Source organism: Nicotiana tabacum, chromosome 3 (genome assembly GCF_000715075.1).
Source record: "Nicotiana tabacum cultivar K326 chromosome 3, ASM71507v2, whole genome shotgun sequence".
In the NCBI taxonomy this organism is placed as follows: Eukaryota; Viridiplantae; Streptophyta; class Magnoliopsida; order Solanales; family Solanaceae; genus Nicotiana; species Nicotiana tabacum.
Window position 1 is genome coordinate 157,584,004 of NC_134082.1, and position 24,310 is coordinate 157,608,313.

At 33.9% G+C, this 24,310-nt stretch overlaps 1 pseudogene; it reads right to left on the reverse strand.

The window, feature by feature from the left end:
- Positions 1–4,510: 4,510 nt before the first annotated feature.
- On the reverse strand, positions 4,511–9,917 carry LOC107825617 (alpha-glucosidase-like; annotated as a pseudogene).
- Between the last annotated feature and the right edge of the window lie 14,393 nt (positions 9,918–24,310).

The following is a 24,310-nucleotide window of genomic DNA, read 5'->3' on the forward strand; positions in this document are numbered from 1 at the left end:
TTATACTAGGCATGTTTACAGTTTATCAAATTAAAAAAAATAACTTAGCAATCTAATTTTAATTCTAAACCATTTACATGCTGAAATTAACCAATAGTATTTAACTAAACAACATTCCTACAAGTTCCAAAATGGTCTATTCGCTTGATGAATTAACGTGTTTTTTGAGACATGGTAATCATCCAACAATAACGAATTAACTAGACGAAGTTACTACATCATTTATTTATATTTAGGCAATATATAGATAGTTCGTCCGTTAAGCTATCGTCAGATGTTTCACTATATATATTAAACAGCTACATGATTCTGATTAGATTAAGCTAAATAATTTATATCTACAAATAAAATTCAGAATATAATTAAAATAAATCTGGAACTTCAACTCTTCATTTTCGTATTCATGCTACATGTTTCAGTTTACAATAATCAACGTATCAGTTGTGTACCTGATATTGGAAGCAAAAGAATGGGAGATCAGCAGAAATTCAGTAGCATACAACAACAGCAACCCCAACAACCAGTAACAACCAGCAACGAGAAACTTAGTGACAGATTTTAAAATCAAGACAAAAATCCAGAAACACCAACAACAATCAACGGACAGAAGCAAAGGGAATCTTTTCAGATTTTGAAAGACTAGTTAGTGTTTAACCCTTAATCTCTGAATCCGTATATCAGAATATTTGGATTGTATATCAGGTGTATACTATTCTTCTTTTGAATTTCCAGAATGTTTTTCTTTTTATTTTCGGAGTCTTAGTATTTTCGGAATTTTCTCTCTCTTTAATATCCAACTCTTTTTTTTTTCTCTCTTCCCTTCTTCTCTATCTTTTTTTTTTCTGTCTCCTCTCTTCAAATTTTTTCTCTTCTGTATTCTCTCCCTTTTCTTAAAATCTGATCAAGTCCCTTCATTTATATCACATCCCAAACCCTTTAATCAATTAATAAAACAACCACTTTCTCCTACCAAACCCACTACTAGTTAAAAAATACAATTATTATTTATTTAAACAAACTTTTCTTGAGCCCCACAATCCCACTATGTCTTGTTCCCCACTTTTGATTAAACAAGTACATTATTCACCACCATTATGTCTTGTCCCCAATGTCTACATTATTTTAATATTAACAAATTATTTAATTTTAATGGACAGAGCACTCAAAATAAATAATTGTTCAGAATTTTAATTCCAAAAATACCCCTTTGACTTTACTGAAATTACCATTTTACCCCTAAAAATATTGCAATTGACCAATCTACCCCCATCATATATAACCAATTCACCTAATCAATTCCAACCAAAATACAACAAATACAACCAATTTCTAAACAATTTTCAACAACAAATTCAAACTAAATGATGAACAACAAAGAAACAACTAAAATTATTTTGATTGAACAATATTTTTTAACAACAAACAAACCTACTTCAGATTCAACAACAACAACAACAAACAAGTATATTCAGATTTCTAAATTCAATAATCATTTGAACTTAAAATTAAATCTAACAACATTACAACCAACAATTTCTATATTAAAACTAAACAAGATCATGAAACAAACTGAAGAAATAATCAAAAATGATAATCAACCAACAAGAAGATCAAACTTATACTAATTTCGGATTCAAGAACAATCAAACAAAGTATGGACATAAATGAAAAGATTCAACAACAATAACAAGCAAGTTTTATTCAAATTCGAATTAAACTCGAATTAGGCTTAAACAAAACAAATAAACATATTCAAATCACTAAACTTTAAATAATCAATTGATCTTTTAATTCCAACAAAATTATAACAAAGATACATTGAATTAAAAAAAATTAAAAACCAAAACATAACTTCACATTAAATCACTGAATTAAAAACGAACTTTAAACAAAATGAACACGAATTAAATCTATTTTAAACAACAAACAACGGATTCAAGCGATTTAAACTAACACTCTTCTATATTAAATTTAAATCCTTTTAAATTAATAAAACAAACTGAAAAATTAGCAACATTAAGATTAAGCTAATCAATTTCTACCTAAAAATAAACAAGAAAAATGAATGAAAACAAACTGAAAAATAAAAAAAAACGATGAACATGAAATTAATATCAAACATATTTGATTTCAAAATCGAAAAATATCAAACAAATTACGGACGGGGACGAAACTTAAACCAACTAACCGGATCGGAACGATGATGAACTCGAACGAAAACAAATCTGCCCGGAAACAAATATCGCACCAAAACCATTTGACGCCGAAGACGATCACGAACGGACAAACGAAGAACTTGAAGAAAGAATTAGCGGACAACAGCAACAACAGAGGAGAAGAAACAGCAGCAGCACGAGCTGAAGAAGACAGAGACGCAACAGTCTGTTTGGACGTAGCAGGAGTCTCGTTGCTGCCATCGTCGAGGTGAAGCACAAGCAGTTGAAGCAGCTGGAGGTAAAGCAGAAGACGCAGCCACGCAGAAGTAGCAGCTGAAGCAGATGCTTGGAGCTTGACTGAAGGTGAGGAAGAAGACCCAGTAGCAAAGGGACATCCATGGCAGCTTGAGCTCGAGCTCGGCGCAGCTGAAACGAAGAGGAAGAAACAACTGGGATCGTTTGGAGCTCGTTCGACGGAGAGGGGTGGTGGTGGTGGTGGTTTGGGATATCGTGAGGACAATGAAGAAGAAGAAGCAGAAGACGGATCAACGCAGCACCATGGTTATGGTGAAGCTGGAAGGAGAAGAAGAAGCAGCAGCCATGGACGGGCTGCTGTGTGTGTGTGTGTGTTGTCTATGGGGAGGGGGAGGTCGTGTGTGTGTGTGTGTGTTGTCGATGGGGAGGGGGAGGTCGTGTGAGGGAGAAGGGCAGCAGCCATGGGAGGGGAGCTTGGGGTGGTTTGGTTTTGGAGAAGAAGAAGATGGACGGAGGGGGCAGATGGTTAGTGTTAGGTTTAGGGTTTTTTTTTTCCTTTTTTTTTGTTTTGTGAAGTGTAAGGTAGGAAGATAGGGGTGTTGGGTATTTGGGTTAATGGACTGGGTCGACCCGGTTTGGAATGGACCGGGTCGTAGGGATGGTTTTTTTTGGGCCTGTGGCTTGAATTTGAAGAAGAACCCAATTCTGATTTTCTTTATTTTTTCTCTATTTTCTTTTATTTTCTAATTAATAAAACTAAAATTCTAAATTAAGTTATAAACTAAATTAACTTATTAAAATACTAAATAATTCTCAATAACTATTATCGCACATTTAAATAGCAATTAACAATAAAATCGCACAATTTAGACGTTAAATGCTAAAATGCAACTTACATTATTTTTTTATGATTTTCTCATTTTTTGTAAAACAAACTTAAATACTAAATGAAAATGCAACATATTTTATATTTTTATTAATTTAAACAAATAAACATGCACAGACAAAAATACAAATAATTATACAAAAATGTCACAAAAATTCTCAAAATTGCACACCAATGAAAATCATTTTATTTTGAATTTTTGGGAGTAATTCTTTCATAGGGCAAAAATCACGTGCTTACAGTCCTATGATTTAGAAAGTATTTAGACAATCCTGTCACTTATAAGGTAATTATAAGTAAATTTTTACAATAAATATTAATTAGTAACTTGGTAAAATAGTAAGAGTAACATATTATCATAAGTTAATTAAGCTACATTGATAGTGCAAAAAGTCTTTGCACCATGTCACTATATATAACTCGAAGGCCTAATTTGTTTTTTTAAGATTAAGACGTCCGAGTCTGAATACACATCTGAATATCAAGATGTGTATTAAGATTAAGACATCTAAATCTGAATACACATCTGAATATATTAAGATGTGTATTAAGATCTCAATAGAAATAATTAAGACTGTTTGATTTTTAACATCTGAATGTATAAAATTTATCTTTATTTGAAATTAATAAACATAAAATTCAAATGAAATACTAACTAATCTAATGTTCTATCAATAAAATATATAGTTATTTAAAATGTGATAGTTGTTGGTGGTGATGGCTAACTGGTGAATGCCAACTAGAGGCGGTGGTTGGTGGTAGTTTTGGTTGATGATGGTGGTTCATACTAATAGCTAGTAGTGATTGGTAGTGGTGGCAATTATGATTGAGGATGGTGGTGGTGAGTGGTGATAGTTAATAATGGCGGGTGGTGGTAGTAGTTGTGACTGAGGAAGGTGGTGGGTGCTTGGTGGTAGGTTATAATGATGGGCAGTTCCGGTTGTGGTTGTTGATGGTGATGGAGTGGTCAGTTGTGGTAGTTGAGGTAGAGAGTGTTGATTGTGGGTGAGAATGATGGTGGTCGGAATGGTGGGGATAGTGGGTGGTGATGGTTGATAATAGTGGCGGCTATGATCGAGGATGATGGTGGCATAGTGGTGGTGGAGGTGGTGGTGGTAGGGGTGGTGATGGTGGTTGAGTATGGTGGTGGTGGTGGCAGTTGATAATGGTAGGCGGTGGCAGCAGTTAATAATGAATATGTGATAACATCTTAATGAAATTAAGTCTCTGTTATAGATCTTAATCATACAGACGTATTCAGACCCATTAAGTGGTTGTGAAGTAAAAAAACAAACACACTTAATGATTAAGATCTGAATAATTAAGATTCAGACTTTAAAAACAAACGCACTTAATATCTGAGATCTGAATGATTAAGATTCAGACCTCCATTAAGTGCAAACAAATGAGGCCTAAGTCCTCTATTAAATACTAACGTATAGCTCTAATTTGAACTCCTTTCCAACCAATATTGAAATCCCTGAGATTTCCATAGTAACAAACTGTCCACTTGGTTCAATACTTTTCTTCATTCTTGTGTTTCCTTGCTTGTCTGATCCCATGCAGCCAACAAGCTCATAGCCCTTCAATCCTCTCACATTTTTCAATCCCAGTGTCACCTTTTCAAGGACCAATCCTTGATCGAGCGCGTATCCTCCATTCACAACCTCTGATTTAATCACAATTTTATTGCCATGATGTTGCTGTTAAACCTGACTATTGTCCACCTTCCTCCGTCTCTTCCCATCTGCACCTCATCATCGTCGTCCACAAATAGTTCTCCGGTGCTGTTTCCGCTGCTGCTCAGCACGACAAGGAGCTTGAATGCAGTCCTCCTAGCACCTTGTGTTGTCATTGCTTCCCCTTGCATGGCCAATATGTTCCCTTCACGAACGTGTACATTTATATGATCTGGTGGTGCATCAAGTGTCATATATTTTCCTTGATTCAAACTCGCGAAACGAGAGTAATTGAAGAGGTCAAACCAGTTTCCAGCAAGGAAATATGCATCAACTGAGGTGCTCCTTGCTTAAGTACAGGTGAGATCATGATACCTTTACCAAGAAGAAACTGCGTGCTGATATCATATGTGTTGGTGTCTTGAGGGAAAGAGAAGAAAAGTGATCGTGCAATGGGAGTCCCTTTTGTATGTGCCTCATACATCAGCATGTAAAAGTATGGAAGTAACTGATATCGGAGCCCAAGGACTTTCTTGGATGCTTCAGCAACTGACTCCCAAATATAGAGCTCCTGGCGGGTAGTGTCATTAGCAGAGTGGTCTCTTGCAAATGGATAAAATGCTCCAAGCTGCACAAAACTAATCTTTCTCAATCTACTTGGAATTAAAGGCAAAAGGGGCACAGAATGTTATGATCATGTTCTGCTTCTAAGGCATCAAATACTACTTTTATATACTCAAAATTCTAAAGTAAACTATTTGAGAATGGATTTTCTTTGGTTCATTAAAGTTTATCATGCAATGCAATAGCAGTTCAACCAAATTAGCGAAATCTTTTTATACAATTCCAAGATTTTACCATGTTGCCAATCTCATGCTCTTAACCCCCCCCCCCCCTCTCCCATTGATCTAAAATCCTAGCTTGCGAGAGAGGCAAAGTTTGCAGACAAAGTTCCAAACATGAATGTACCTGAATCCAGCGGTGACAAAGCTCTTCAGTAGTGTTCACTGAAAAACCACATATATCTGCTCCAACCATTGGAATTCCAAATAGTCCAAAACTAAAGACAGTAGGAATGGAGTATGCTAAATCATTCCAGGTTGCAGCATTATCTCCAGTCCAGTGGGACGTATATCTGCCAGAGCCAAGAAAAGTTGATCTTGCAAGAATGAATGGTCTTTTACCAGTGGCATTAACCAAAGCATTATAAGTAGCTCTGGATTCTAGTAATCCATAAAGGTTATGGACATTATACTCCATAGTATTTCTAAAATGTGTGGAAGTGGCTGGAACTGTTCTATAATTGATGGACAAGTGATCGCCAGAGTTGTTTATCTTATAGGGAGGGTCATCATTGGTTGCTGATGGTGTAGGAGGGGAAGTTATGAAATTAGATAGTTCATTCATGTCAAGCCACAGACCATCAAAAGGTACGAGATTGTGGAACTTCTCAATTTCTTTTCTCCAAAATATTCCACTAGCTGGATTTAGAAAATCAGGATAGTAAACATTCCCTGGCCAAACAACCCCTTGATCGGGCATATTACCGCATTTTATGAAGACATCTTCTTCCATGCCTCTCCTATAGGTGTCATATGTATTATTGATACTAATACCTGCAGTAGAAAGAAAGAAAAATAAAATAACACGACTTATTTCGTGATGATGAGGAGTCTTACTCTAATCTAATTTAGCTAGATAAATAAGAGAATTAATATAATAAAGCAATAGGAAACTGTTAGACTTGATGACAGCGAGAAGTTACCTGGATCTAATATAAGTACGTATTTCTGACCACTATGATGGAGCTTCCTGAGAAAAAATTTCATCCGATCCAATGGGAAGTTAACTGGATCAAGCGTGAAGTCCTTAAAACCATCCATGTAATCAATATCACTCCACATAACCTCCAGGGGGATCCCAGCCTTTGCATAACTATCCACTACCAGTTCAACATCATCAATGTTCTTGTAACCCCACCGGCATTGGTGAAAACCTATATCCACATACAAAAAACTACTCTGAAACACGTGAGAGCATTTGCAAGTGTAATAGCTGTTTCCTAAAGAACGAAGCTTGAAGCTGAGTATCTAACAGAAAGAGATTGTAAGTGAGCAAATGTTTATTAGCGGGTCACAAACTTTAACTTCGATCAGTATAGGAATGATAGAGTTTGAGGAATATTCTTAAATTTCTTCTTGATGCCCTTTTCACATGCGAACGTTCAGCACAATTTTCAGAGCAAGGTCATCTTTTAGAATGAGACAATTTATAGTGAACAATATCACTTTAACTAAATTTGTAACTTATGTTCATATTTCTCTTTCACAAGAAAATGATCCTTTGTCATCCTCGCTAAGAGCTAGTGGCAGGTTACCTAGACTGAGTAATGCAATCTACATAAATTAAGCTCACAGGCCATAGTTGAAGCTTTATTTAATGTCTTTTTCCACATGTGTGTCTTAGGTTCATCTCAAGGTAGGATGTAAGTAGTAAGTACTGACCAGGGTATATTCACTCATTTCTTAATGCTGGTTTAAAATCAAATTAAGATATTTACTTTTAACATATATAAAATCAGATTGAATATTTTTTACACTACTGGATCATTTTAAAGCCAGTTTTTATAGTAAATGTGGATTGTTAATCTAGAAAATATGGTTACTAACATATTACAACGGGTTAAACTAGTCTGAAAGTGTAAAATATCTTTACACTGTCATCATAAAAGAAAATGACTGAGCAGAAAAAGAAAAAAGAAAAGAAAGTTATAGGCGAGTTGTTACCAAAAGACCAATATGGTATAGCAGCAGGGCGACCAATAAGCTGCGTATACTGATCCACCACCATTTCCGGCGAAGGTCCGGCAAAGAAATACAAATCAATCAACCCTCCGATCATTTTATAGCTGATCCTATCACCCGTATACACAACATCCATGCCATTGCTATTCAGAAGTAAAACCCCATGACTAACTCCAGCGTCCGATTCATTCGCCGACGACTGGACGTCCATGTAAAAAGGATGGGACCCATAGAGATTAAGGTCAATGTTGGAACTCCCGATGTCAGCATTCCACAGAGTCAAAGTCTGGTTGTGCGTGAGCTTAAACGAGCTTTTTGTGTGTTCTCCGAGGCCGTAAAGGTTGGCTCTAGTGGGTGGTAATGAGGAGGAGATTTGTATGTACTGGTCTTTGAATATGAGGAATGTACTGGTGGGGTTTTGGGACTACGGCGATGTGTCAAAGAGAGTATCGCCGGTGGAGCGCCGGCGGACAGTGAAGCTGAAAGGGGTGGTGTTGTGGAGGGTGAATTCTAGGTCCGAGTTTTGATTTGAGAGGGTGGATGAGGATTGGCTTTCTGACAAGAAATGAGTGGTTGACGGCGGAGACGGCGGTGGTGGACGTTGGAGGATTTCTTCCGGCACTTCCCACCGTTGGTGGTTAACGTCCGTTATTCGTATTCGGAGACGGTCGTTTGTTTCCAAACTGTAATAGATGGAGAAAAGAGAAAACAAATTAATAATTCGATGTATCTATTACAATAATTATTAATACATGCAGTAAGTAAGATATAAAGGCAATAAGAAATACTACTAATTTATAAGTAACTTGAAAAATTATATCTGGTTTAAAAAAGTTAAAATAACATAAATCTTTTTAGAGGAAGATAATGTATCTTTACAATTTAACATAAGCTCAATTTTGTTTTATATTATTCTATTTTGTTTTTTTTCTAAATAGACAAAAAAATTCATTTTCAGTTTACTTGATTATTCCTTCAAGTTTATGCAATAATATGACTAATTCATCAATATAAGTTTTTTTTTTTGACACACAAAGGGGTAACTAAGCAAATTATGGTTTGACATCCATAAAATTTGGAGTTATCAGAGATTGAGTATATAATAATTATTTTTTTGGTCCTTTTTTTGGTTTTCCACCCGGTGTCCGGTACTCGTATTGGAGCCCGACTATATTCGGATTCGCATCGCGTAGGGCCCCATTCGGGGGAAGCGCTCCCTACCAAGGATTTTTTATACCTAGGGCTCGAACCCGAGACTCTGATTAAGAGTAGAACAGTCGCATCCACTGCATCACATCTTTGGTGGTGAGTATATATAATTATTAAAACTGCACTTAGAGTTGAAATAAAATACTTTAGTTGTATCATCTAGTAACTTATAAGACTGAATTGAGTAATATTTATATCATTGATGTTAACTTTGAATTCAAGTACATTTATTAATGATGACATGATAAGTTAATCATGTATGTGGAACAACTGAAACTTAAAAACAGTAAATTAAATAATTATTTTTGTAAAATTCCACTTAGTAATTTTAATGTTAAGGGAAGAATGATCCCAAGAAGATTCGGCTCCTCAATTCCTATTTCTTTTTCTTTTTTTTCCTTTCACTCTTTTTTTTGTGGGTTTAATCCCACTCTTTTTTTAACACACTCACTGTCACAGTGTTTGTCTTGCTAGTGAACAATACTCATAATAACAAGAATTTGCCTTCTAATTTAAGTAGTCATTTTCCTTTCTCGGAAAAAAGAGAAGATAAACATTAATGTTCTTAAATCTTAACCAAAAGTAGAAAAATCACCTGGCGATGAGGATAAGATTCTGAATATCAGGCCCAAAAACTGAAGAGTTGTTGATGAGTTGAAGATGAGCAAAAAGTGAATTTCCAGAGGAATCTAAGGCCGCAGATGTGATTGAGTAACCATAGCCAACTTGTTGTTGAGCTTCTTGCTCTTTAATGGATGTTGCAGAATGGGGCGAAAAGATTGATAACTGTAGCAAAAGGAAGACTAAAAAGAAGGTGTTTCCGAGTAAAGATGGAAATTGTGTTGGTTTCATTTTCTCAACCGAGGAAGAAGAGTACAATCTCTTCTGCCTTTGGGAAAGTGGTCATGTTATGTTTGGTTTGGTGGAAAAAACTAAACGTCACTTTCCAGTTTTGACAGATTTTAATTCGATATTTTGGTTTTCAATTTTTAAAAAATGTTAGCTAAGAAATATATAGAAAGAAATAATGAAGATCAATGTCTAATACTAACTAATAAAATATTAAAAATAAAAAATATTAGTGATCTTTCTTCGCAGTGAAATTGTCACGATCCGGATTTTCCACAATCGGAAGTCGTGATGGCGCCTACTCGTGAAAGCTAGGCAAATCCCGTATTATAGAATCACTAACTCTTTTATTGTCACGACCCGGATTTCTCACCCTCGGGAGTCGTGATGACGCCTACTAATGTGAGTTAGGCAAGTCAATCCTTTAACTACTTACTTCTTTATCCAACTATTTCTTTTTAACAAATACTAGTATTAGTACTCGTGCGATGCGCAGACACAAATATCAAATTATAATTTGAGTTATTGAAATTACCTTAAAATTTAAAATTTCGAGATAACATGTTTCTTTTTATTTTATATCTGTAACAATCCAACTCCTTGATTTAGTACTTGTATTTTATTTTGTGGTCAATATTAAATAATACTAAACATATCACGTTTGTGATATGTCTTGTTTGAGCATATTGTTTAACAAAATTCTTACTACCACTTTGCGTTTCACCGCAAATTCGAATAAGTCTTATCCTTCTACATTTTTACCTAAAACAACTCATTCTTTAATCTTTGCTTCTAGTTATTGCAGTATCTATTACTTAGTAATGTTATATTCATGTAATCTTTTATTAGCTTACCAATTGACTTGATATCTTGCTTATTGCCCTTTTGATAAACATATATAAATATAATTTTTTTATTCCTAAAAGTTAATTTATTTTTATACTTTTATCCTCTTACTTGGAACTCTTTTTTCATTTAAAACTTTCAATAATATTTTTGAGTATTATTTAATTATTTAATTTTCTTATACTTAATTAATTCAAAGTATAAATATTCTCACACTATCTCTATTTCCCTTTTTATACATCATCTTCCCTGCTATGAATTTTTAATTAGTTTTTTACATTAATATTTTACTAATAAACAAAATATATAATATCATGTTTCATTTCTAGACTTTAAATTAGTTTAAAATATTAATAGATAAGTTTTTTCTTGTTATATTTTAAATATATTAAATTTTCTTATAATTGTTTTTTGTATCACGTGTAATTAAATTTTCTTTCTCTTTAAACGTTAGGATACAAATTAGACTTTAATTTTCATTCATAATATTATGAGATATTTATTTTGTATTTCCTTAGTTTTAATTTGTTATCCAATTTTTAGTTTCTTATCTAGTAAAATTTTAATTTTGTAGTCCTATCCATAGGTTGAGCGTTTTCACCATAATTTTAATCTAAATCTTAAGTTAAAATCGTCTTTCCCTTCTATTTCTAATACTAAATATTTTTAAATTTTTTATTATTGCTATTAAGTTACCTAATATGTACAGTAGTATTTTATTTTCTTATGTGGCTTTTATTAACATGCCTCTTTATTTAATATCATAATCTATTTATATCTTTTAACATTACTAGTCTTAGAGTACGCGCTTTGTGTGTGTACCCCGTCTTAATGAATAAAAACTTTTAAAAATTCCATGAACATCATATTAAAATTGTGTTTCAATTATAAAATAAAGGTTAATTTTGTTGTTGTTATTGTTGTAAATTTATGAAATGATGAGTATTTATCCTATTTAACTATCTTAATAAAGGAAGAAACTCTATCCCATATAAGCCCTAAATCATCATTAACCTTAAAATATATTCCAGTTTTATAATTTTACTACTTCAAATTTACAATTGAACTTACTTGTTAGTTACAGTAAGAGCACGTAACCCTTGCATATTTTAGAGATTTCTTTTTTACAATACATATATTCTAAAGTTCATTCTAACATGACAGAAACATAGTCATCTAACTTACACAAAACATTTATTTCCTCATGAGCAAAATGCAAAATATTCGATTACTTTAATCAATAAAAAATAATATATAAGACTTATTTTCAATATATTAGAAAAGATAAATTATTATTGCAAAAGTAGAATAATTAACTAACTAAATTATGATTAATCTATAATTTTTTTTACTTTTAGTCGGAGCTTTCTTTCTTTGTCCAAATGCATAATTATGCATCCCAGATGTTAGCCTTATGCATCAGAAAATTATTTTTCTATAAAAATAAAAATATATGACTGTATTTAGATTTCTTGATAGATTATATTAAAAGAGTTCGAATATAAAATTTATGTTAAGATCAAAATTAAAATTTATTTTTTTCATCAATTAATACAATGTATCATTTTAGTGTCAAGAATATATGATTATATTTAGATTACTTGATAGATTATATTAAAAGAGTTCGAATATGAAATTTATGTTAAGATCAAAATTAAAATTTATTCTTTTCATCAATTTATACAATGTATCATTTTAGTTTTCTTGTTTTGGTTCTCATTTAAATAGGAACCTTTTAAACTTAAGTTCGATTTAATTCAAAAATATATTTTAATTGCTTATATTTCCTAAAAGCATTTTGAGAGAAATTTTAAAAGAATACTTTGATTGTTAACTTCTATTCTATTATGATTTCTTATGTAGTTGAATTTAATTTTTATTCCCGTTAAATACATATAAATGATTTTCTACCGGTTATAATCTCGGTTTCTTTTTTATTTTATTTTGTTTCATGTATAAAATGGAACATGCTTTACATTACTTGGAATTGTGAGATAACTACAATAATAATAACTTATGAATCAAACTTGAACTAAAGAAAATATAAATTGAAGGAAATTAATTTTTTATTCTCCATAACAACTTTGTGTTGTCATCTTAAATTGTTGGGAAAGATAACGTGAACTTCTCATAAATACAAATGGAGTTAAAAGAGAAAATTTTGTTAAACAACAAAAATTCGCCTAACCTAAAAGGAGTATAAAGTAATCGAGACTACCCTATTGTGAATTGAAAGCTTATTTAGTACTCCTAAATCTTAATGGAAAGTGTAGGAATTCTAGAATTGGAAGAAACCGTCCCAAATAATAGGAAAAATATTAAATAATTATTTCTAAATATTAGGAAAATTAACCAAAGTACAATATTTTCTTTTTAAAGGGTAAAAAAGTCGAACCACATTTCGCTAAGGGTCTTCGTGCTTTTAATATAGTATAGATTATATAAATTGATGTATGATTTTTTAATATTGAAAAAAATATTTACTTTATTTAAAATTACTCAAGATTATTAAATAGTTTGAATTCATTAATAATATTTTTAAGCATTATATATTTACTTTATTTTTTAAAACTAATTCTTAGTATAAATAACCTCGCATTATCTCTAATTTATTAATATTTTGATATTTTTTAATTTTTTTAATCTATTAAACTTTAGTTATATGGCCTTATCCACATCATGACCTTTCTTATCATACTTAAAAAAACTTTTTTATATCAAATTTGAATAAGTTTTATCCTTTTTTGTTCTTATGATAGAATTTTTAATCTTTATGATAGAATTTTTGATTTTTTCTCTGTTTGTTTCTTATTTTGCTATTATATATTCAATACTTAATATTATTAACATTGTCATGTGCTTTTTATTAGTTTACTTGAATTTAATATCCACTTTTATCACATTCATTTTAATATAAGATAAATAATAAATAAAAATTATTTCAATAGTAACTTTGACTCTATTGTTCATATTCTTAAATATGATTTTTCTTATCATATTAAAAAAAAGTCCCATCTCAAATTCAAATATATCTTATTCTTCTATTTTCTCCATTGTACCACATTTTCAAAAATCATCTTATACTTTCAAACTTAACCTAGCATTACTCAATTCAAATATTAATCGTAAAAACTCTAATTGTTGCAGCAATATTTTCACTATTATTTTAAAAAATATTTATTTGTCCGAATTGTAAACATTAATATAACCTCATTATATGTGTATATATATATTACTATTTAATTATTTTTCCTATCATAACTGAATTATACACAAAATTTAATTAAAGATACCTATAGTAATGTATATTCTTCACAAATAAGGTCAGATACAAAGCCTGTACTAAATAAAAAATTATTATTTTAACTTAAAATTAATGTGTAAGATACAAAATAAAAATTTAATTAATTCTTTCTCAAAAAAGGATACCTACCATAATTGAATTATACACAAAATTTTAATAAAAAATACCTACAGTATTGCACCCAAATAAGGTCAGATACAAAGCTTGTACTAAATAAAGAATTATTATTCAACTTAAAATTAATGTGTAAGATACAAAATAAAAATTTAATTGATTCTTTCTCAAAAAAGGATACCTACCATAACTGAATTATACATAATTTTTTAATTAAAGATATATATAGTAATGTATTGTACCAAAATAAGGTCAGTTACAAAGCTTGATCAATTAATTAAAATTCGTACCTACCATAATTATACAAAAAAAATTTAACTAAATTATACTACTAATAGAGATTTGTATCATAATTAAAAGATAATTCTTATTGAACTACTACTTCCATTAATTATGTTTCCATTTATAATTCAAATTTTTAATGTTGTCTTAAAATTACCAAGTGGCATTTTTTTAGCTTGCCACTTGGCTTAACCTCACGCTTCACTACTCTCCTTTTAATATAATATAGATATAGATATCTTTACAAAAATATTCACCATCTTTTCATTCAGATTAAAAAATTAAATTTATATTAAGTATTAGTATTAATATTATCCTAAATTGCCAAGTGATTTTATAGTAGTTTGTCACTTGGCTTAACCACAATGCAAATTTCATTCGTTATTATTTAAAATACTTTCTTTTCTCAAAAATCAAATAAGGCTTATCCTTCCAAATATTTCTACTTTGAAATTATATATATATATATATATATATATATATATATATATATATATATATATGTAATCTTTTTCTTTTAATTTTTTAATTCTATTTATAATATTAATGTTTAAATTTATCGTATTTTTTTATAATACCTATATTTTTATCTTTATAATTAATTAAGATAGAGGCGTTGTTTTTATATTTCAATACAATTTTTTTTGAATCTTATTAATTAAGATACGATAGAAAATATCTTTACAAAAATATTCACTTTCTTTTCATTCAGGTTTGTAAAATATATTTTAATTTAATTAAGTATTAGTATTAATATTATCCTAAATTGCCAAGTGGCTTTATAATAATTTGTCACTTGGCTTAATCACAATGCAAAATTTATATATATATATATATATATATATATATATATATATATATATATATATATATATATATATATATATAATATGCACACACATATTCTCTTGGAATTTGGTTTATAAATATTTTGATTTTTCGAGAAGTTAACAATATTGCAAAAATTCAATATCAAATTAGGAAAAAGTACGTAGGCTTCCAAAAAAATTATTTTGATTTTACCCTTTTAAATATATAGTTCTTGCAAATAACCCTTTTAAATGCCTAAAATTTAAGCGGCAAAGTAGTTTTAAATAGGATTTACAATATCCCATAACTTTAGGCATTTATTAGTCCAATTAAAAATGAAGATTTTTCAAGTCTTGAATGTGATACAAAATTAATAAATTATATTTTCTTCTTATCCTTTTAACTTTATCCTAAGTCTTTCCTAAATTCTTATTTATTTTATCTTACTTTGCTATGTGTCTTATTCTTAAGACGCCACTTTATTTTATATTTTAATTCACTCTAAAGTATAAATAGTCATATGTTATTTCCATTTACGTCTTTTTATATTTTTTATTTTGTTTCTATTATAGCTTTTTAATTAAATTTTCACCTCCATATTTCTAGTTAATATATAAGAAAATCTATGAGTGGATCAATATATAGATATAAAATATAAATATAAATATAGATACTAATATACATATAAATATAAATATAGATATATAGATTAGATTTGTCTAAGATCTATTTAGATTATGTATAAGATTAATTCAACTACTTCCATTAATTATGTTTCCATTTATAATTTTTAATTATTAATGTTGTCTTTAAATTGTCAAGTGGCTTCTTTTTAGCTTGCCACTTGGTTTAACCACAATGCATACTACCCTTCTTTTAATATAATATAGATAAAGCGATAACGTGATAACTGCGGAAATCCAAATTTAAGTGGAAGACAACAATAAAATATATGAAATCTGTATCTATTACAAATACTTAAGCCTTAACCACCCAAAACCTAATGTCACAGTGTCATAAACGGTCTAAGATTTGCTACATACAAAGTCTGAAGAAATAACAGTACACTTTTTATGAATAAAAGGGAAATGAAACAGGAAATAGGGATAGAGGGAGACGCCAGGGCCTGCGGACGCCTGCAGGGCTACCTTGAGTCACCTGATGAACAAGAATCAACAATCTCACTGCGGTCCGAAGTCTACAATACCGGGGCCTGCACAAAGGAGTGCAGAGTGTAGTATCAGCACAACCGACTCCATGTGCTGGTAAGTGCCTAGCCTAACCTCGGCGAAGTAGTGACGAGGCTAGGACCAGACTACCAAATAAACCTGTGTAGTTATATAATATACAACGGAAAGTAAAGCATGAATAATCAAGTAAAGATGGGAAGGGGAAACATGCTGCGGGGGTATACCAGTATTAATAGTAAATCCAGAGTAACAGCCTAAGGGCAGCTTAGAGTCACAGCGAACAAAAGAAACTAATATCCAAAATAAACACACTTGTATCAATAATTGTTGTGGCGCGCAACCCGATCCCAATATATATCAACATTATTGCGGCATACAACCCGATCCAATCATTTATCATTGTTGCGGCGTGCAACCCGATCCACATATATCATTATTGCGGCGTGCAACCCGACCCACATATAATATTGTTACGGCGTGCAACCCAATCCACATATAATATTGTTGCGGCGTGCAACCCGATCCACATATAATATTGTTGCGGCGTGCAACTCGATCCACATATAATATTGTTGCGGTGTGCAACCCTATCCACATATAATATCAACAACGAACATAACAAGAGTCCCGATAAGGGATCAATAAGGTCTACACTATCCCGGCAAGGGATTCGACAACATAAGTAATTACTTGTTACAACGTATAACTACCTCAGCTATAACCAAACTTGTTACAACACCTAACTACATCAGCTATAACCATAATCCTTACTCAATACAAAGAATCATTAACCTAAGCATCTGGAATATCAATTTAGAACATAATGCAAGGGAACCACAACTCAACAACAACCTGGCAAGGGGGCAACATAATGATCTCTTCTCTTTCTCACGTTTACTTTACAATTTACTTCACAACTCGAGCCAATGCTCTAGAGTTTCAATTATCACTTATACTTTCACAATTCGTTATACAACCGGAGCCAGCGCTCCTCAATGTTCATAGGTCACAATTCTTTCCAAAACTTTACACAACAATTCGAAATCTTCACCAAGGCATGAATAATACAACGAAGTCATGAAAATCACAATATAAGACCCACGGTCATGCTCGACACCAACGTATAGATACTCGTCACCATGCCTATACATCGTGCTCAACAAGAAACAAATAGCAAATAGGACACACTCCTAATTCCTCAAGCCAAGGTTAGACCAAACACTTACCTCGAACTTCCACGACCAACTCAAACCTCAAACACCACCTTTACTTTTGAATTCGGCTCCAAATCAATTGTATCTAGACATAATCAACTTAATAACATCAATAAATGCTAAACAATCCAATTTCAATGCTTAATTATAGCTTTTCCATCATTCTTCCCAAAATGTCAAAAGTCGACCCCGGGCCTACTTGGTCAAAACACGAGGTTCGGACCAAAACCCGATCACCCATTCACCTACGAGCCCGAATATATAATTTATTTTGAAATCCGACCCCAAAACGAGGTCAAATTCCCAAATAATCAAAAAGCCTTAACTCTACCCAAACCCCTAATTTCTACCCTTAATCACATGATTTAGGCCTAGAAATCTAATGGGTATTAATGGAAATTGAAGAAAATGAGTCTAAGATTACATACCTATGAGTTGGTGGTGAAATCCCCTATAAAAAATCACCCAGTTTGGAGTTGAAGAGAAGAAGTTATGAAATTTTGGCTAAATCCCGTTTTTGGTTCTGTTTTAAAATCACTGGGCAGACCTTCATCGCATTCGCGATGGGTCTGCCGCGTTTGCGAAGAGCAACCTTCCTCAGGCTTATGCGATCGCGAGTCCTCTTACACGTTCGCGAAGGGTTGGCCCCCCCTGACCTTCGCGTTTGCGGGCCTATGAACGCGTTCGCGTAGAGGAACACTCACTTCCCAAACCAGCCCCCATTTACGCTACGCGTTCGCGGGACGTGGGTCGCGTTCGCGTAGAGCAACCCCCAGTTCTCCGCATTCGCAATCCTTTTCTCGCGTTCGCATTGAACAAAATCCACCCCTGCCCATTTTCCCTTTCGCGATCGTGTGAAGGGCTTCGCGATCGCGAAACACATAAGGTTTGTGCACTGAAACAACTGTTTCTACAATTTTTTCACAAGTCCTAAACCTTCCGTAACCCATCCGAAACTCACCCGAGCCCTTGGGGCTCCAAACCAAACATACGTACTAACTCAATAACATCATACGAACTTATCCGTGCGATCCAATTGCCAAAATAACATCATAAACATCGAATTAAACCTCAAAATCAATAAATTATTTCAAAACTTCTTAAAACTTCAAATTTTGCATTTAAGGTCCGAATCACGTCAAATGACATTCGTTTCTTACCAAACTTCACAGTATCGTCTTAAATCACATATAAGACCTGTAATGGGCACCGAAACCAAAATACGGGCCCGATACCAACATGTTCTAGTAAAAATTCATTTCCAATTTCTTTAAACAATTTCAGAAAATAATTTTCTTTAAAAAATTCATTTCTCGGGCTTGGGACCTCGGAATTCGATTCCGGGCATACGCCTATGTCCCATATTTTCCTACGGACCCTCTGGGACCATCAAATCGTGGGTCTTGGTCCATTTATCCAAAACGTTGATCGAAGTCAAATTAATTCATTTTATCGTCAAAACTTATCATTTTTCACAGATTTTCAGATATAAGCTTTTTGGCCACGCGCTCGGACTGCGCACGCAAATAGAGATAATGCTAAAAGAGGTTTTTAAAGCCTCGAAATATAGAATTTTATTTTTAAAACAAGTGATGACCACATTCTCCACCTCTTAAACAAATGTTCGTCCTCGAACGGACAGAAGAAGGAAGTACCTGAGTCGGGGAAAAGATGGGGATAACGGCTCCGCATATTGGACTCGGACTCCCAGGTCGATGCCTTATCAGGTTGATCTCTCCACTAGACTTGAAAAGAAGGGAAACTCTTTGATCTCAACTGACGAACCTGCCGGTCTAGAATAGCTACCGGCTCCTCCTCATAAGTCAAGTCCTTGTCCAACTGGTCAGTGCTGAAATCTAACACGTGGGATGGATCGCCGTGATACTTCCGAAGCATGGACACATGAAACACTGGATGCAGGACTGATAAGCTCGGCGGCAATGCAAGTCTATAAGCCACCTCTTCTACTCGATCAAGAATCTCAAACGGACCAATGAACCTAGGGCTAAGCTTGCCCTTCTTCCCAAATCTTATCACGCCCTTCATAGGCGATGCTTGAAGCAATACCCGCTCACCGACCATGAAAGCCAAATCTCGAACCTTATGGTCTGCATAACCTTTTTGCCTGGACTGAGCTGTACGAAGCCTATCCTGAATAATTCTGACCTTGTCTAAAGGCATCCTGAACCAGATCCGTACCTAATAACCGAGCCTATCCCGACTCAAACCATCCAACCGGAGAACGACATCGCTTACCATATAAAGCCTCATAAGGAGCCATCTGGATGCTCGACTGGTAGCTGTTGTTGTAGGCAAACTTTGTTAAAGGCAAAACTGATCCCACGAGCCTCCAAAGTCAATGACACAAGCTCGGAGCATATCCTCCAAAATTTGAATAGTCCGCTCGGATTACCCGTCCGTCTGAGGATGAAACGCTATGCTCAACTCAACCCGTATTCCCAATCCTCGCTGAACTACTCTCCTGAAATGGGAGGTAAACTGCGTACCTCGATCCGAAATGATAGACTCGGGCACACCATGAAGACGAACAACCTCTCGGATATAGATCTCAGCTAACCTCTCAGAAGAATAGGAGACCGCCACAGGAATGAAATGCACTGACTTTGTCAGCCTATCAACAATAACCCACACTGCATTGAACTTCCTCTGAGTCTTTGGGAGTCCAACAACGAAGTCTATAGTGATACGCTCCCACTTCCACTCAGGAATTTCAATCTTCTAGAACAAACCACCAGGCCTCTGATGCTCATACTTAACCTGCCGACAATTCAGACACCGAGCCACATATGCAACTATATCATTCTTCATTCTCCGCCACCAATAATGCTACCGCAAATCCTGATACATTTTCGCGGCGCCCGAATGAATAGATTACCGGGAGCTGTGGGCCTCCTCTAAAATCAACTCTCGAAGACCATCCACATTAGGCACACAAACTTGACCCTACAATCTCAGAACTCCATCATCACCTAAGGTAACCTGCTTGGAACTTCTGTGCTGCATCGTGTCTCTAAGGACACACAAATGGGGATCATCATACTGCTTCTCATAGATACGCTTCAATAACGAATAACGAGCGACTGTGCAAGCTAACATGCGGCTGGGCTCAGAAACATCCAACCTCATGAACTGATTGGCCAAAGCTTGAACATCCAAAGCAAGCGGTCTCTCACTGACCGGAATATAAGCAAGACTGCCCATACTAACTGACTTCTTTCTCAAAGCATCGGCCACCACATTGGCCTTTCCCGGATGATATAAGATGGTGATATCATAGTCTTTAAACAACTCCAACCACCTCCTCTGCCTCAAATTCAACTCCTTTTGCTTGAACAAATACTGAAGACTCTTGTGATCCGTGAACACCTCACATGCCACGCCATAAAGATAATACCTCCAAGTCTTCAATACGTGAACAATGGCTGCCAACTCCAAATCATGAACCGGATAGTTCTTATCATGAATCTTCAACTGTCGCGAAGCATAGGCACTGACCTTGCCATCCTGCATCAATACTGCACCAAGCCCAATACGAGACGCATCATAATAAACTGTATAAGGCCCTAAACCTGTGGGAAAAACCAACACCGGTGTTGTAGTCAGAGCTGTCTTGAGCTTCTAAAAGCTCGCCTTACACTCGTACGACCATCTGAAATGGGCACCCTTCTAGGTCAACTTGGTCATCGGGGATGCGATAGATGAGAACCCCTCCACGAACCGACGATAGTAGCCTGCAAATCCCAAGAAACTCCGAATCTCTATAGCTGATGCTGGTCTAGGCTAGTTCTTGACTGCCTCAATCTTCTTCGGATCAACCTGAATACCCTCCGCCGATACTACATGACCTAGAAATGCAACTGAACTCAACCAGAACTCACACTTCAAAAATTTAGCATACAACTGGCTATCCCTCAAAGTCTGAAGAACCACTCTAAGATGCTGATCGTGCTCCTCCCAACTGCGGGAATATATCAAAATATCATCAATGAAGACTATCACGAACGAATCCAAGTAAGGCCTGAGCACTCGGTTCATCAGATCCATAAAAGCTGCTGGGACATTCGTCAACCCGAATGACATTACTAAGAACTCATAATGCCTGTACCGAGTGCAAAAGGTTGTCTTAGGGACATCAGATGCCCTAATCCTCAACTGATGGTAGCCAGATCTGTTGATACCTAGTTTTTCTCTATAAATTTTTTGTATGCAAAATACTTTCAAAATAGCATATATATGTATGTATAAGTATGTTCAAATGTTTTATCATTTTTTTCTAATTTTTAAAAGATTCTTTTTAACCAATTTGTTCCCCTATTTTATTCATATAAACCCAATAATAATTTCCAAAGTTATCATTTTGGTAATTTATTTATTGGATTCTCACATAAAATATAGCTAAGATATTTTTGCATATTTTTATAAATTTATTTAGTATTTTAAAGCTAAATTGCATATAATTGCAATATTAGTCTCTTTTAGATTTAATTGTGTTTATATCTATAAAAATTAAGTCCAACATTTTTAATTTGATAATTTTGTACTATAAATCATTTTAGAACCTTTAATTTATTTACAGAAATTATTTTATTATTTTGTTTTATAAATCAAATGGGAAAAATTGGCTATTTAAATGTTAGCCCCATTTTATTTCAATTATAGCCTGATTTTGAACACCAATTGAACCCAATTTGAAGCCCAATTACCCCGACCCAATTACAATCTGAACCGACCTAAACCCTATCCCGTTAAACCTCCCCACTTACCCATTCAATCCAGGCCGTTGATCAAAATGATCAACGACCACCAGACCCCTTACCGTAATTAATCCCAAACGACCCCCTAAACCCTACCATTTTCCACCATACGCCGCCTCTGAATCCCCCTCCTCTCTCACATCCTATCTACAACACCCTCAAACACTAGCCTATGCCACCCTAATCCGCCCTAATTCATGGCCTTCCAAGGTCATCAGAGACCTGTATCGACCTCCCATGGCTTCTACATGTTTGTTTCTGTGGTCTCATGACCAGATCCTGAAGGGGCTTGGTCCAGTATTTGCTCGATGACTGTTCTCCGGCCAACCCTGGCCATTCGAGTCAAGCCTTTGACTCTCATGCTTAGATCGATGACTTTCGAGGCCTTTCTCATCACTTGGGTTTCTTCTGAAACCCTAATCTCTAAGGTTCTTCCGATTTCTTTCAGATCTGCTTCAGATCTATATTTGCTTTGAACTTATAAGCACTTTTCTTGAAGTTTCTTTTAAAACTTTGCTTTCAGAACTCCTTATCTTTTCTGATTAGGGTTCTTGTTAAGTTATTTCAAAACTTTTCTTTGATTTTTGACATGTTTTGCTCTGTTTGCTCATATCGTTCTTCTACCTGAGTTAGCTTGTTAAAAACCCTAATTTCTTTTGACTTTTTATTAGACTAATGCTTGTTTGCTTGAGGTTTTGTCTAATTTGTTTGTTTATCCTCTTTTAAAACTTCACTATTGTTGAAAACCCTATGGCTTTGGGCCTGAGACTGTTCATTTAAGTACATGACTCGATTTGAAGTTCTCTTATTCCTTTGTGTGATTCTTCTGATTCTGGGTTTCTATTATCTCTAAAACTCGATTATGCTCGAAACCCTAATTTTTTCAAAAAGGGTTTTCCTCACCTGCTACTATGAGATCTTCACATGATTTTGATATTTTATGTTTTCTTCACTACTGATTCAATATGACTTGACCTACTGGACTATCATGCTTCGAATGTTGCCATCTACTGAATTTTGTGCTTCTATTGCATGCTATTTCCTTTTTCCAATAGGCCTAACCTCGCATGTATAGTGTTTGTGAACTCTATTTATATGCTGAGTTTCCTTCTTTGATTGATCTTCAAACTTGTGACTGATTTCAAACTTTTCTTTTGTGAAATTTTGATTTCACTCGCCTGTTAAGGTTCATTGATTTCTTTTCCTGTTTTGCCTTACTGAATCCTTTCCGAAATTAGAATATTTCTATACCTAGACTCGATTGCTTACTTAATGTTTTACTACTCCTTTTACGGCAACTGTCAGCCTGCTTGCTGTCGCACCTCCTTTTTACCGCGCCCGCGGGACGCGTGGGGAGTTTTCTCCAATTGAAGGACAGTCGAAACGGGATTTATTTAATTATTTCAGAGTCGCCACCTGGGAATTTTAAGGCGTCCCAAGTCACCAATTTTAATCCCTGAATCGAGGAGAATATGACTGTTTATTATTCTGCGAACCAGAAATCCTGAGTAAGGAATTCTGTTAATCCGGAAGAAGGTGTTAGGCATTTCCGAATTCCGTGGTTCTAGCACGGTCGCTTAACTGTTTTTATTATTGGCTTAATTATCTTGATTTTATTAAATACATTTTTGTTACGTGATTTTTCTACCGCTTTTACTTATTGTGATTAAGGACCCTTCTTTGAATCGAGTTACACGTATGTATATTCGTGTTATAAATTTAAAAATGCGGATTGTGTCACGCGTACGTGTACACGATAATTTTTGATAATATATTTATTAAACAATCATTTTTTCGAAATTGTGTCGAATCAAGAATATTTGTTTTTCTTAAATAATGAACCGCACATCTCGGGTTTTTATGAAATTAATTTAACGTCCTCGAAGAAATCCCTTACATTAAATATTCGCTCGAAATTGCGCGTACGCATAATTCGA